This window comes from Hyperoodon ampullatus (genome assembly GCF_949752795.1).
Source record: "Hyperoodon ampullatus genome assembly, chromosome: 13".
NCBI classification, from domain to species: Eukaryota; Metazoa; Chordata; class Mammalia; order Artiodactyla; family Ziphiidae; genus Hyperoodon; species Hyperoodon ampullatus.
Window position 1 is genome coordinate 10,510,150 of NC_136926.1, and position 14,168 is coordinate 10,524,317.

The following is a 14,168-nucleotide window of genomic DNA, read 5'->3' on the forward strand; positions in this document are numbered from 1 at the left end:
CAGAACAATAGAGGTTTTAACAGCATGAGCTCTGAAGTCAGCCTGCCTCGGTTCAAATTCTGGCTTTACCACTTAGTAACATCACCTGGTTTCCTCTTTTGTGAAATGGGGAATAAAAAAACACTGACCTCATAGGCTTGTTTTGTGAATTAATTGAGAACACACAGGAAAAGTGCTTAGCATAGCACCTGACACTTAGTAAGCATCCAATAAACACTAGCACTTTTCTTAGCATCATTATGCCTGCAAATGGAAAGTTCTGGGAAGATGTACAACACGCTGTTAATAGTGGTCCCCTCTTGGGAGAGGACTCAAACTGGAAACAGGAACAGATAGGGGATTTTCACTTTTTACTTTACTGTTTTAAAATATTTCTACTGCAAGGATGTATTACTTTTGTAATTGAAAAACATTTTTTTAGGGCTTCCCTGGTGGCGCAGTGGTTGAGAATCTGCCTGCTAATGCAGGGGACACGTGTTCAAGCCCTGGTCTGGGAAGATCCCACATGCCTCGGAGCAACTAGGCCCGTGAGCCACAACTACTGAGCCTGTGCGTCTGGAGCCTGTGCTCCGCAACAAGAGAGGCCCACGCACTGCGATGAGGAGTGGCCCCGCTTGCCACAACTAGAGAAAGCCCTCGCACAGAAACGAAGACCCAACACAGCAAACATAAATAAATAAATTAATAAACCCCTACCCGCAACATCCAAAAAACCCACATTTTTTTAAAAGACAAAAATAAATAAGACGTGGTTCCAGCCCTAAAGGAATCTATAGAATGGAGGTGGAAACACACTCACAGAAAGGCAGCAATACAGGAGGGAAGGGGTTCTAGAGAAGCCCTGAAAGCACTAAAGCCAGGCCAACAGATAACCCAAAATACATTCCTTGACCTGTTTTTATTGCTCACAATAGGCAATGAAGAAGCCATGGATATAAAGATGTTGATCTTTGGTTCTTCCCCAAACAACTTGAGAGATAAGGAAAAACACATGAGTTATGGACCCCTAATCTGAGCTATGCAGATACTTCTATGCATGAAGAAAGTTTCAAGGCTTCTGCTCTGGCTCAGATAAGATAAGTGATATCCTGAGGTTTTCAACTGCTGAGACAGCCCAGTAACTGGGATTGTACAGGTGCGCCCTGCACAGGGGTGCCTACCCGAGGACGCAAGTAGGTCCCAAGGTTCCACCTGCCTGGAGGAACGGGTGCCTTTTTCTAATTTGTACAAATACAGCCATATAGACTAGCAGTGGCCCTGGCCTCTCTCCAACAGAAACATTTGACCGCGAGAACCAGAAGTAGTTGTGTAAAATCTTTTCTTACTTACAGAGTGTCCGCCACACAACACAATAGGGACGTACAATTAAATTCTAGGACACACTGACATTTCAGAAAGGACCATTTTTGCCTTCATTGAGCTCTTTTTTTTTTAAGTTTGTGTCTATTTGTAATTGTATCAGGTGAAAGCAAATAGATAGATTTACACCAAATTTGGAGGATGTGTGTGGGACAGTCTGACTTACAATGCTACACTGTATTCTCAAAACTGGGAATTCCCTGGTGGTCCACTGGTTAGGACTCCGCGCTTCCACTGCAGGGGGCATGGGTTTGATCACTGGTTGGGGTTCCAGTGTGGCCAAATAAAAAATTATAAAAAACTGACTTTGGGACACATTCAGGGAGATCTCAAAGAGATAAAGTTGAGTACAACAAGGGGTCTGTGTAACTGCTGATGGGGGAGTCTTGCCATATTGTGTTAAGACTTCATGGACAGAGAAACTAACACTGGTATCGGCTTTTGGCCCCATACTGAACATCACAGATAGGTAGACTCTCCAATTACAAGTGTCTACTTGGATTTCAGCTGCATCTCTCACGGGTTACTTTGTGTTATTTATCTTTACTTAACAATAGTTCATGATTCTCCCAAGCATCAGAAATGCCTCTTCTTTCCCTGACCCTCTGCTGGTATGGGTGTCAGACTACTCTGTTGCAGGGGCAGGGGGCGGGGAGGGGGAAGGCAGGGGTGTCCCAGGAGGTATAAATGGTAGGGCATCATGTGTCAGAGGCATCATCTGCTCACTGGTCTCAGCCTGGAGTCAGGGTAAAGATGGATGACTTCATAAATTACCCCCAAACAAACCAGGTCCATTGCCAGGAGCCCAGCTCAACCAGATTTAAGCCCAGAGAGAAACAGGTTTTCAAGGCCTTAGAAGTCTCATCTAGAGTCAGAGAAAAATCTCATTTATCCTTTTACCCATGACTAAAAAGGCTGAGGTTAATATTTAGGGGCCTCCTTCCTGAGAACAGATTGGAATTAGCAAGGCACTTATGGACCCACCAACCTGTTGGTTTTATATAAGGGAGGGTGGCCTGAGGCCCAGAGGTCAAACCATTTGCAGAGGCCACTCAGATGATCACAGGTTGTGCTGGGATAGCTGGATGCTGGGATAGCCTGGCTCATGGTCCCCCAATCACTCATGGTCCCTCCACGTGATGCCACTTCTCAGGCTGAATCAGAATCCTACAATGACTCTCATCCAGGGCTGCAGGGAGTATATTTGGTTGAAAGATAATGAAGGAAAGTTTGACAATTTCTAGCAAAATTTAAAAGGTCCATGACATTTAATTCAAACACTTCTAGGAATTTATCCTATAGATATACTCATGCACATGCGAAATGATGGACAAAGTCATCCATTGCAATATTTGCATGTTTGCAAGAGGAGAACTACGCATCCATCAGTAGAGGACTGGTTAAATAAATCATGACATGGGAAACAAGAGAAGCCACTGCAGTGAGAAGCCCGCGCACCGCAATGAAGAGCAGTCCCCGCTTGCTGCAACTAGAGAAAGCCTGCACGCAGCAACGAAGATCCAACACAGCCATAAATAGATAGATAGATAGATAGATAGATAGATAGATAGACAGACAGATAGACAGATAGCCCTGAACCAAGATGGTGGAATAGAAGGACGTGCTCTCACTCCCTCTTGCGAGAGCACCAGAATCACAACTAGCTGCTCGACAATCATCCACAGGAAGACACTGGAACTCACCAAAAAAGATACCCCACACCCTAAGACAAAGGAGAAGCCACAATGAGATGGTAGGAGGGGCACAATCACAGTAAAATCAAATCCCATAACTGCTGGGTGGGTGACTCACAGACTGGAGAACACTTATACCACAGAAGTCCACCCACTGGAGTGAAGGTTCTGAGCCCCACATCAGGCTTCCCAACCTGGGGGTCCAGCAATGGGAGGAGGAATTCCTAGAGAGTCAGACTTTGAAGGCTAGCGGGATTTGATTGCAGTACTCTGACAGGACTGGGGGAAACAGAGACTCCACTCTTGGAGGGCGCACACAAAGTAGTGTGTGCATCGGGACCCAGGGGAAGGAGCAGTGACCCCAAGGGAGACTCAACCAGACCTATCTGCTAGTGTTGGAGGGTCTCCTGCAGAGGCAGGGGGTGGCTGTGGCTCACCATGGGGATGAGGACACTGGTGGCGGAGGTTCTGGGGGGTGCTCCTTGGCATGAGCCTTCCCAGAGTCTGCCATTAGCCCCACCAAAGAGCCCAGGTAGGCTTCCAGTGTTGGGTTGCCTCAGGCCAAACAACCAACAGGAAGGGAACCCAGCCCCACCCATCATCAGTCAAGTGGATTAAAGTTTTACTGAGCTCTGCCCACCAGAGCAACACCCAGCTCTACCCACCACCAGTGCCTCCCATCAGGAAACTTGCACAAGCCTCTAAGATAGCCTCATCCACCAGAGGGCAGACAGCAGAAGCAAGAAGAACTACAATCCTGCAGCCTGTGGAATAAAAACTACATTCACAGAAAGATAGACAGGATGAAAAGGCAGAGGGCTATGTACCAGATGAAGGAACAAGATAAAACCCTAGAAAAACAACTAAATGAAGTGGAGATAGGAAAACTTCCAGAAAAAGGATTCAGAATAATGATAGTGAAGATGATCCAGGACCTCGGAAAAAGAATGGAGGCAAAGATCGAGAAGACGCAAGAAATGTTTAACAAAGACCTAGAAGAATTAAAGAACAAACAGGGATGAACAATACAATAACTGAAATGAAAACTACACTAGAAGGAATCAATAGCAGAATAACTGAGGCAGAAGAACAGAGAAGTGACCTGGAAGACACAATGGTGGAATTCACTGCTGCAGAACAGAATAAAGAAAAAAAAAATGAAAAGAAATGAAGACAGCCTAAGAGACATCTGGGACAACATTAAATGCAACAACATTCGCATTATAGGGGTCCCAGAAGGAGAAGAGAGAGAGAAAGGACCAGAGAAAATATTTGAAGAGATTATAAACGAAAACTTCCCATAGCCACCCAAGTCCAGGAAGCGCAGAGAGTCCCATACAGGATAAACCCGAGGAGAAACACGCCAAAACACATAGTAATCAAATTGGCAAAAATTAAAGACAAAGAAAAATTATTGAAAGCAGCAAGGGAAAAATGACAAATAATATACAAGGGAACTCCCATAAGGTTAACAGCTGATTTCTCAGCAGAAACGCTACAAGCCAGAAGGGAGTGGCATGATATACTTAAAGTGACGAAAGGGAAGAACATACAACCAAGATTACTCTGCCCAGCAAGGATCTCATTCAGGTTCGATGGAGAAATCAAAAGCTTTACAGACAAGCAAAAGCTAAGAGAATTCAGCACCACCAAACCAGCTCTACAACAAATGCTAAAGGAACTTCCTTAAGTAGGAAACACAAGAGAAGAAAAGGACCTACAAAAACAAACCCAAAACAATTCAGAAAATGGTCATAGGAACATACATATCGATAATTACCTTAAACGTGAATGGATTAAATGCTCCAACCAAAAGACACAGGCTTGCTGAATGGATACAAAAACAAGACCCATATATATGCTGGCTACAAGAGACCCACTTCAGACCTAGGGACACATACAGACTGAAAGTGAGGGGATGGAAAAAGATATTCCATGCAAATGGAAATCAAAAGAAAGTGGAGTAGCAATACTCATATCAGATAAAATAGACTTTAAAATAAAGAATGTTACAAGAGACAGGGAAGGACACTACATAGTGATCAAGGGATCAATCCAAGAAGAAGATATAACAATTATAAATATATATGCACCCAACACAGGAGCTCCTCAATACATAAGGCAACTGCTAACAGCTATAAAAGAGGAAATTGACAGTAACACAATAATAGTGGGGGACTTTAACACCTCACTTACACCAATGGACAGATCATCCAAAATGAAAATAAATAAGGAAACAGAAGCTTTAAATGACACAATAGACCAGATAGATTTAATTGATATTTATAGGACATTCCATCCAAAAACAGCAGATTACACTTTCTTCTCAAGTGCACACAGAACTCTCTCCAGGATAGAGCACATCTTGGGTCACAAATCAAGCCTCAGTAAATTTAAGAAAATTGAAATCATATCAAGCATCTTTTCCAACCACAACGCTATGAGATTAGAAATGAGTCACAGGGAAAAAAACGTAAAAAACACAAACACATGGAGGCTAAACAATATTTTACTAAATAACCAAGAGATCACTGAAGAAATCAAAGAGGAAATCAAAAAATACCTAGAGACAAATGACAATGAAAACACGACGACCCAAAACCTATGGGATGCAGCAAAAGCAGTTCTAAGAGGGAAGTTTATAGCTATACAAGCCTACCTCAAGAAATAAGAAAAATCTCAAATAAACAATCTAACCTTACACCTAAAGGAAGTAGAGAAAGAAGAACAAACAAAACCCAAAGTTAGCAGAGGGAAAGAAATCATAAAGGTCAGAGCAGAAATAAATGCAATAGAAACAAACAAACAAAAAAACAATAGCAAAGATCAATAAAACTAAAAGCTGGTTCTTTGAGAAAATAAACAAAATTGATAAACCATTAGCCAGACTCATCAAGAAAAAGGAGAGGACTCAAATCAATAAAATTAGAAATGAAAAAGGAGAAGTTACAGCAGACACCGCAGAAATACAAAGCATCCTAAGAGATTACTACAAGCAACTCTATGCCAACAAATGGACAACCTGGAAGAAATGGACAAATTCTTAGAAAGGTATAACCTTCCAAGACTGAACCAGGAAGAAATAGAAAATATGAACAGACCAATCACAAGTAATGAAATTGAAACTGTGATTTAAAATCTTCCAACAAACAAAAGTCCAGGACCAGATGGCTTCACAGGTGAATTCTATCAAACATTTAGAGAAGAGCTAACACCCATCCTTCTCAAACTCTTCCAAAAAATTGCAGAGGAAGGAACACTCCCAAACTCATTCTATGAGGCCACCATCACCCTGATACCAAAATCACACAAAGATAGTACAAAAAAAGAAAATTACAGACCAATATCACTGATGAATATAGATGCAAAAATCCTCAACAAAATACTAGCAAACAGAATCCAACAACACATTAAAAGGATCATACACCACAATCAAGTGGGATTTATCCCAGGGATGCAAGGATTCTTCAATATAAGCAAATCAATCAATGTGATATACCATATTAACAAATTGAAGAATAAAAACCATATGATCATCTCAATAGATGCAGAAATAGCTTTTGACAAAATTCAACACCCAATTATGATTAAAAACTCTCCAGAAAGTGGGCATAGAGGGAACCTACCTCAACATAATAAAGGCCATATATGACAAACCCACAGCAAACATCATTCTCAATGGTCGGAAACTGAAAGCATTTCCTCTAAGATCAGGAACAAGACAAGGATGTCCACTCTCACCACTATTATTCAACAAAGTTTTGGAAGTCCTAACCACGGCAATCAGAGAAGAAAAAGAAATAAAAGGAATACCAACTGGAAAAGAAGTAAAACTGTCACTGTTTGCAGATGACATGATACTATACATAGAGAATCCTAAAGATGCCACCAGAAAACTACTAGAGCTAATCAATGAATTTGGTAAAGTTGCAGGATACAAAATTAATGCACAGAAATCCCTTGCATTCCTATACACTAATGATGAAAATCTGAAAGAGAAATTAAGGAAACACTCCCATTTACCACTGCAACAAAAAGAATAAAATACCTAGGAATAAACCTACCTAGGGAGACAAAAGACCTGTATGCAGAAAACTATAAGACACTGATGAAAGAAATTAAAGATGACACCAACAGATGGAGAGATATACCATGTTCTTGGATTGGAAGAATCAATATTGTGAAAATGATTATACTACCCAAAGCAATCTACAGATCTCCAGACCTAAATGTAAGACCAGACACTAGAAAACTCTTAGAGGAAAACATAGGAAGAACACTCTTTGACATAAATCACAGCAAGATCTTTTTTGATCCACCTCCTAGAGTAATGGAAATAAAAACAAAAATAAAGAAATGGGACCTAATGAAACTTCAAAGTTTTTGCTCAGCAAAGGAAACCATAAAAAAGATGAAAAGACAACCCTCAGAATAGGAGAAAATATTCGCAAACAAATCAACGGACAAAGGATTAATCTCCAAAATATATAAACAGCTCATGCAGCTCAATATTAAAAAAACAAACAACCCAATACAAAAATGGGCAGAAGACTTAAACAGACATTTCTCCAAAGAAGACATACAGATGGCTAAGAAGCACATGAAAAGCTGTGCAACTTCACTAATTATTAGAGAAATGCAAATCAAAACTACAATGAGGTATCAGCTCACACCAGTTAGAATGGGTATCATCAGAAAATCTACAAACAACAAATGCTGGAGAGGGTGTGGAGAAAAGGAAACCCTCTTGCACTGTTGGTGGGAATGTAAATTGATACAGCCACTGTACTGGAGAACAGTATGGAGGTTCCTTAAAAAACTAAAAATAGAATTACCATATGATCCAGCAATCCCATTACTGGGCATATACCCAGAGAAAACCATAATTCAGAAAGACACATGCACCCCAATGTTCACTGCAGCACTATTTACAATAGCCAGGTCATGGAAGCAACCTAAATGCCCATCGACAGATGAATGGATAAAGACGACGTGGTACATATATACAATGGAATGTTACACAGCCATAAAAAGGAATGAAATTGGGTCATTTGTTGAGACGTGGATGGATCTAGATACTGTCATACAGAGTGAAGTAAGTCAGAAAAACAAATATCATATATTAACGTATATGTGGAACCTAGAAAAATGGTACAGATGAACTGGTTTGCAGGGCAGAAACTGAGACACAGATGTAGAGGACAAACGTATGGACACCAAGGGGGGAAAGCAGTAGGGGGTTGGGGGTGGTGGTGTGATGAATTGGAAGATTGGGATTGACATATATACACTAATGTGTATAAAATGGATGACTAATAAGAACCTCCTGTATAAAAAATAAATAAAATAAAATGCAAAAATTAAAAAACAAACCAAAAATAAAATAATAAAAAAGTCATGACATAGCTATGCAATGACAAGCTATACAGACTTTAAAAATGGTGAAACACTATATGCTGACATCGATCAATATCCAAGGTATATCAACAAAGAGAAAAAAAAAAGAAAGGTGCAGAACAGGGCATCAAAGTATGCTAGCATTTAAGGGGAGAGAGAAAAAAAAGATACACATGTATCTGCTGGTAAAAGTATAGAAAACCTGAAGAATACATAGGAAACTGAAAATGTTGTTTGCTTCTAAGGAAGGCAGCTGGGCTGCTGGGAGACTTTTCACTTTATTCCATTTTACACTTTTTGAATTTAGTACCATGTGAGTGTTAACTATTTAAGAAATAAATATAATCTTAAGAAAAAAGAAAAGAGAGGTGCCCAGCTCTGGAAAAGGGAACCCTGCCTCATTTCTGGACTATACACTGCCCAGCACTGTAACCCTTGGATTGTGAGAATAACATCTTGACCCTCTTTCCTCACAACCCTTTCTCAAAAAATACATCTGGCTCAAGCCATGCCTGCCAGATGTCACTTTCCAAGGACTCCTGGGCAGGGGCATTTCTTTAGTAACTATGGAAGCTTCCAGTGCAATCTCTGAACTACTGGCCATTTGGAGTCTGAGGTTCTGGACTTAGTCAGCTAGTTGAGTTTAGAGCTGCTGAAGAGACCTGGGAGAGAAAAGCACCTTTTGTTATGGACCGAGTGTTTGTACTCCCCCCAAATTCATAACCCTAACCCTCAATGTGACTGTATCGGGAGACAGGACCTCTAGGAGGTGACTAAGGTTAGGTGAGGTCATAAAGGTGGGGCCCTGATCTGATACGATTAGTGTCCTTCAAAGAAGTGGGAAAGATACCAGATCTCTCTCTCTCATTTCTTCTCTTCATGCCCACTCAGAGGAAAGGCCATGTGAGGATAAAGTCACCATCTGCAAGCCAGGAAGAGAGCTCTCACCAGAAACCAAACCCTGCCAGAACCTTGATCTTGGACTTTCCAGCTTCCAGAACTGTGGAAAAATAAATTTCTGTTGTTTAAGCCACCCAATCTGTGATACTTTTTTATGGCAGCCCGAGCTAAGACAGACCACGACGTGTATGAGCTGTTGGGAAAGAATTATAAGCTTGCTTTTAGTTGGCCTACTTGGATTTCCACCAGGCTTTCGGAAATTTACCTAGCCAATGTAAATAACACGGACAATGTTTGGCAGATGTGCCCATCTTTTCTTGCTAGGCATCCCTGTGTTCTCTCCCCACTGAGATGCAACTGTCATTGTGACAGAGAAATAGTCACTGGCAGAGAAGTAAATGGAGTTCATTTTATAGTATTCAGTCCACAAATATTTATGGAGAACCAATATATGCTAGGCTTTGTTTTGGGTTCTGGGGATAAAGGAATAACAGGACAGACAATGTTTATCCCTCTGCAAAGTTGAAGGGCCCCTGGTGGCAGGCAGATATATAAACAAGCAAACAAAAAAGCCAGATAATTTCAGAGTGACCTACTACTATGAAGGAAACAAAATGGAATTATGTGAGTGACAAGGGTACTACTTCAAATGAGATGGTCGCAGAGAGCCTCCCTAAGGAGGTGAGAGTTGAGCTGAGACCTCAATGACAAGAAAGAGTCAGATGGGAGAAGAGTTTGGGAGGAGCATTTCAGGCAGAGGTAAAATGCAAGTGCAAAGGTCCTGGGGTAGGTATGAGCTTCCCATGCTAGAGGAATATAGAGGCAATTTGTATGGTGGCTGGAGTTTATTGGGAAGCAGGAGGAAAAGCTTGATTCTTTCGAACCTCACTGGTCACAGCGAACATTCTGGATATTATTCCAAGTCAGTGGGATTTCACAGGAGGGTTTATGTATGGGATTAATACTATCTGATTCATGGGATGATGAATATACACTTTAAAATATCACAGAATTTGAGGGTAGGGCTAAATCTTAGAATTCAGCCAATTATAAAAACACAGATTTATAAATTTCAGGAGTCAGGACTTCCCTGTTGGTCCAGTGGTTAAGATTCCGCGCTCGATGATGAAAACATGCTAAGTGGAGGAAGCTAGAGACAAAAGATCACACGTTGCATGATTCCATTTGTAGGAAATGTTCAGAATAGGTAAATCCATAGAAAAAGAAGGCAGATTGGTGATTGCCAGCGGCTGGATGGAAGAGGGAATGGGGAGTGACTGCTTTATGAGCACAGCATTTTCCTTTGGGGTGATGAAAATGTTTTTTACTCAGTGTAGATGGTGGTTGTGTGACACTGAAAATGTACTAAATGCCACTGAGTTGTATACTTTAAAATGGTTAATTTTATGTTATGTGAATTTCACCTCAATTAAAAAAAAAAAACTAGGATTGGTCCTAGGACAAATGGTAGAGGTGTACAGTTTATCCGTTTTCCAATTCACCGTATGCAAAGCATCTTGCAGGATAACCTGTCGACCCCAGGTCTGCTACTGTGTCTCATGACACAGATGGCTCAGTCCATCAGAACCTAATCATGGCACTCATTCTAGTTAACATCAATTTTTTTGGAGGCCTTCAGTTTTCTAACTTCATTAATTCATTTCTTTATCAATAATTACCTATGGCACAACTACTATCTGCCAGGCACTGGGGTAGATGCTGGGGATAGAATGATGGGCAAAACCAGACCCAGGCTCCATGCTCATAGAGCTTATGATCTAGTAGGCAACAGAAACATTAATAAAATAATCATCCAGTAGTTGTCTGTGACAAATGCTAGGAAGGACAACTGCGCCCTAGTGAGAGGGATGTGACCTAGCCAGGAGGTCAAGGAAGGCTTCCTGGAGGAAGTGACAGTTAAGTTGCAATCTGAAGACTGTAGGTATTACTAGTGAAAGTTGTTTATCAAGCCCTGTTATGTGCCTGTCATTGTGCTTGATATGTCAACTCATAACACCCCAACAGTCCTCTGAGGGATATACTATTGTTATCACCTGTATTTTACAGATGAATAAACTGAAGCTCAGAGAGGTGAAGTGACTTACTTAAGTTCACACAGCAAGGAAATCATGGAACCAATATACAATCAAACTCCAGCAGCCAGACTGATGTAGAAATTTAGGCATAGTGGACAGATCATTGGGTAAGGGCCGATCGGTAAGAGATCCTTTGAGGTGGACCAATGGGTCAGGCTGATCAAGATTATAAATATAAAACTGAAATGGTCATTCAGTGAAGGATACCAAACTAGATGCTTTTTTGTTTTTGTTGTGTTTTTTAACATCTTTTGACTTCTGTAACTATGGGTGCATGTTTCTTACTGTTACCAAACTCATCAACATCTGAAAGTTGGAGGCTATGAATTGCTTGGCGTAAGATACTAAATCAAGAAGGTGGATCACTTATGAAATAGTGAATAAGGAGAACACCAATGATAGTGACCATTCCAGGCAATGCCTCCATCAACCGCTAGGTGGCAAGAAAGAGCAACGAAAAATGTTCCCACAGTCCTCCAAAAATTAAATGTCTGTATTTTTAAGTATGAATGAACATGATAAAAATTTCAAGTAGTATAGGAGGTATTGAATAAAAAAACAAAAGTCCCCCTTATACCTTCCCCCTATACCCCTATGTTTTTCCTCCCAAAATAACCTCTTGTCTACTTTTAGGGGGCATATTTTCTTATAATTGTATAATTTTTTGCAGAAAATGTATTTGCTTATATCTCTCTCCTTTAAAATACTGACACAGTTGGAACTTTTCCCCCCTAGTGTATCTTTCTATGTCAGCACATACAGAGCTCCCGCCTTTTAAAAATAACTGCAGGGCTTCCCTGGTGGCGCAGTGGTTGAGAGTCCGCCTGCCGATGCAGGGGACACGGGTTCGTGCCCCGGTCCGGGAAGATCCCACATGCCGCGGAGCGGCTGGGCCCGTGAGCCATAGCCGCTGAGCCTGCGCGTCCGGAGCCTGTGCTCCGCAAAGGGAGACGCCCGCGTACCGGTTAAAAATAAATAAATAAATAAATAAATAAATAAATAAATAAATAAAATAACTGCAGATTCCATAACAATAATAGTTAACAATTGCAGAGCGCTTACTATATAGCTGGCACTGTCCTTGCTTTAACCCATTTAATCCTCACAAAGCCCTCGGAGGTACATTCTATTATTATCCCTACTTTAAACATGAGAAAACTAAGACACAAGTGGATAAGTCACTTCCCAACATGACAAAGCTAGTAGGCAGGAGAGCCAGGATTCAGATGCAAGAAATTCGACTCCCACGTCTACACTCTTAATGACCAGGCTAAACTACTACAGCATAAACGTACCATAATTGACTTAATTGCTTTCTCAACACTCTTAAAAAATTATCTATTTTTTGAAAACTGTGCTAAAATATACCGTTGTAAAATGTACCTGGGATTTTGGTTTTATTCGTGTATGGTGAGGCCAACAGATCAGGATATGATTGCCATCAAAAAGATAGTTTGGGAACTTCCCTGGTGGCACAGTGGATGGGACTCCACACTCCCAATGCAGGGGGCCTGGGTTCGATCCCTGGTCAGGGAACTAGATCCCACATGCATGCTGCAACTAAGAGTTCGCATGCCACAACTAAGGAGCTGCATGCCGCAACTAAGGAGCCCTGGAGCCGCAACTAGGGAGCCCGCCTGCCGCAGCTAGGACCCGGTGCAACCAAAAAAAAAAAAAGAAAGATAGTTTGTTACTCTCAGTTCCCAAGAGGAGGGGGTGGGAGGTGCGTCATGCCACACATGGCCTCAAGAGGGAACCCTGAGGTTGGTCACAGGCAGAGAGAGTGAGGGGAAAGCGTGTATAGAGTCCTTATTGTGATTTCTGAGAGAAGGAACGGGGGAGGCAGGGTAAGCAGCTGAGCAGGTCTAAGATTGGATAGTTTGAATAGTTTCGGTGGGCTCTGGGCTATAGGGCTGGTCCCCAGTTGTCTGTTACCTGGCCCTGCGATGGTCAGGGCAGAGGAATTTTGCCTCCTGGAGTGGAAAAGCCAGAGAAAGGGGGTAGTTCAGAGTATGGGCTTTGGAGCTGTTGGTTCACATATTCTAGGCAAGTCATCTACTATCCCTAGGAATTAGTTAACCTTTGGAGGGGAAGTCTCTCCTCGGTCACTGGCCCCAAGATATCAAAGCATCATAAAATATAGAAAATAAAAACACATGATTAACACATATACAGAACATAAAATTTACAATTTTAACCATTTATAAGTGGCATTAAATACATTCGCACTGTTTTATGACCATCACAACCATCCAACTCCAAAACTCTTCATCTGGCAAAACTGAAACTCTATATACCTATTAAGTGATAACTCCTTGTTCCCTCTTCCCTGAAGCCCCTGGCAACTACTATTCTACTGTCTGTCTCTATGAATTTGACTACTCTAGGGTCCTCAGATGAGTGGAATCATGGTATTTGTCCTTTTGTGACTGGCTTATTTCACTTAAACATAATGTCTTCAAGGTTCATCCATGTTGCAGCATGTGCCAGAATTTCCTTCCTTTTTAAGGCTGAATAATATTCCATTAGGTGTATACTATGTTTTGATTATCCATTTATCTGTTGATGGACACTTGGGTTGCTTCCACCTTTTGGCTATTGTAAATAATGCTACTATGAACATCGGTGTACAAATATCTCTTTGGGATGCTGATTTCAATTCTTTTCGGTATATACCCAGAAGTGGAATTGCTGGATCATGTGGTAATTCCACTTTTAATTT